Below are 2,319 nucleotides of genomic sequence, written 5' to 3' on the forward strand. Positions count from 1 at the left end.
ATAAGACCTGGGACTGCAAGCCATGTGACCAAGCAGTTCTCCTGGGTTCCTTTACCGTCCTGCTCTCTACCCAGGTGCCCTTTCCCAATAAAATCTCTTGCTTTGTCAGCACATGTGTCTCCTTGGACAATTCATTTCCAAGTGTTAGACAAGAGCCCAGTTTCGGGCCCTGGAAGGGGTCCCCCTTCCTGCAACAAATGGACTTCTCCAGGCAAGAATACTGGAGTGGGTTCCCATGCTCTGCTCCACGGAATCTTCCCAATCCCAGGATCGAATCTGTGTCTTCTGAGGCTCCTGCATTGCAGGCAGATTCTTTACCCTTGAGCTAATGGGGAAGCCCCAGGTGAAATAAATAAAGATCATTAAATATCTAGTGTATGTTTAGGTCAAATTCTGTTACCAAATGAATTATTTAACACTTTTTAATTTTCAGAGCCTGAAAGGCTTGGGATGTCAGATAAAGGCTATCCTGCTCTGTGTTTCTATAGATAATGACACAGCTCAAAGGGCAAAAATATGTTCATGGTATGAAGCCAGACCCAACCCAGCTGGGAGTTTTGGGATAAGACAAGTCTCCTGACAAGGCCAAGGGTGATGGGTGGGGAGAACCATTCTGGAGCGTATGTGCTATTACCTGAGTGTCTGAGCCATTGGTTCCAACTCCACAGATCCTGAGCCTCAGCCCTCACAGAGCCCTGAGCATTTCCCTGGCATCTGACTTAATCTACCTCTGAAGCTGGATCTTTCTCCGGTGGGTCCTCAGCCAAGACCACTCTCATATTGGTGAAGGTGACCTGCATGACCATCATGACCTCCACATGATCGTCCTGAAGCCTGGACTTCTGGGCCATCATGGGCTACTTCCTCCGAACACTGCAGTTGCTCTCCACCTGCGTGGCCATCTCACTAGTGGGCAGCCTGGACAGCTGGACGGTGCCCACAAGTAACTGGTCCTTTGTTATCTTGTGCTTCTGCTTCGTGGTGACCTTCATCATCCTCATAATCGAATCACTGGCGCTACAGTACTGCTTCTCCTTCTCTTGGGGGGATTTTATTCTCTGCCATGCCTGCTACCTCGCCCTCTTCTGCCTCTTGGTCTCCATCATTTACCCTGCTACCTATGTTCAGTTCTTATTTTACACCCCCTCCTGGGACCACGCCATTGCTGCTACTGCGTTCTGCTTCATCTCTACTGTGGCTTATGCCACCGAAGCAATCTGGATCTTGGGCTGGCCCCAGACGGGTGATTTCACTGGCTATATAGGCAGCCTGCCATTCCTGCTCAAGATGCTAGAGACACTGGTGGCCTGTGTCATCTTACCCTTCATCAGCAACCCCAGCCTCTACATGGACCACCCATTGCTGGTGTCGTGTGTGGCCGTGTACTCCATCTGCTTCATCCTGGGGATCGTGACCATCCTGTTGAACCTGGCTGACTATGAGAACAGGTTGCCCATCTCCTCCTCCACGTTCCATCTGGTGCTGAGCCTGCTCTCCGTCCTTCTCTACATCGGTGCTCTGGTCCTCTGGTCGCTTTACCAATTTGATGCAAAGTTTGGCGGGCAGCCCAAGAGGTCCAGGGATGTGAGCTGTCAACATAGACTTACCAACTATGTGTGCGTCTGGGACCAGCGACTGGCTGTGGCCATCCTGACAGCCATCAACCTGCTGATTTACGTGGCCGACCTGGTGTACTGGGCCTGCCAGTTTTCTGTAGGGACTGAGGACCAGCCCAGGGACTCCTGAACACCTCTGCTCACAGGAGGTATCTTTACCGAGCTCTGATGTCTTCCTGGCTCCCTCTGTCTCTCCTGAAATCCTTCCCCATTTATCTCACTTTCCTTTCTTTTCCCTTCCCCTCTTCTGCTCTGTCTCCCTCCTGTTTTCTTTGGTTTCCCACATTCTGTTTTGCCTCTTTCTCTTGCTTCTCTCATCTTATCTACATTTTTTACTTTTTGCCCCTTTTCTGATAATCCTTGGTTTTCTCATCTGTGTCCTGACCACCTCTCCCCATTTTCCTTCTTCTGATCCATCAGGACCTGAGACTCCTTCCTCCCTGACACCCCTCCTGCCTCCTTAGGTGCTAACTCCACATCACTCAGCCCTCTGTGCAGCTGTTCACACCCCGGGCCTCTGGAGGGGCCTCATTGCCAAAGCGTGTCTGTCCCCCTAGGGGTGCCTTAGTGTGTGGAGTGGATTTGGGGTGTAACTTGGTAGCTAAGGATCAGGCCTCACTTCCTCCTTGTGGAGGGGGTGGTATAGTGCACCTCTCCTTTAAGTTTAAAAAAAAAAATCTCTGGAGATCAATAATTTCCCTTG

General features: G+C 50.7%; 1 pseudogene; it reads left to right on the forward strand.

The window, feature by feature from the left end:
- The first annotated feature begins 852 nt into the window (after nucleotides 1-852).
- LOC122707033 lies at nucleotides 853-1,768 on the forward strand (annotated as a pseudogene).
- The last annotated feature ends 551 nt before the right edge of the window (nucleotides 1,769-2,319 follow it).

This window comes from Cervus elaphus, chromosome 13 (assembly GCF_910594005.1).
Source record: "Cervus elaphus chromosome 13, mCerEla1.1, whole genome shotgun sequence".
Taxonomy (NCBI): domain Eukaryota; kingdom Metazoa; phylum Chordata; class Mammalia; order Artiodactyla; family Cervidae; genus Cervus; species Cervus elaphus.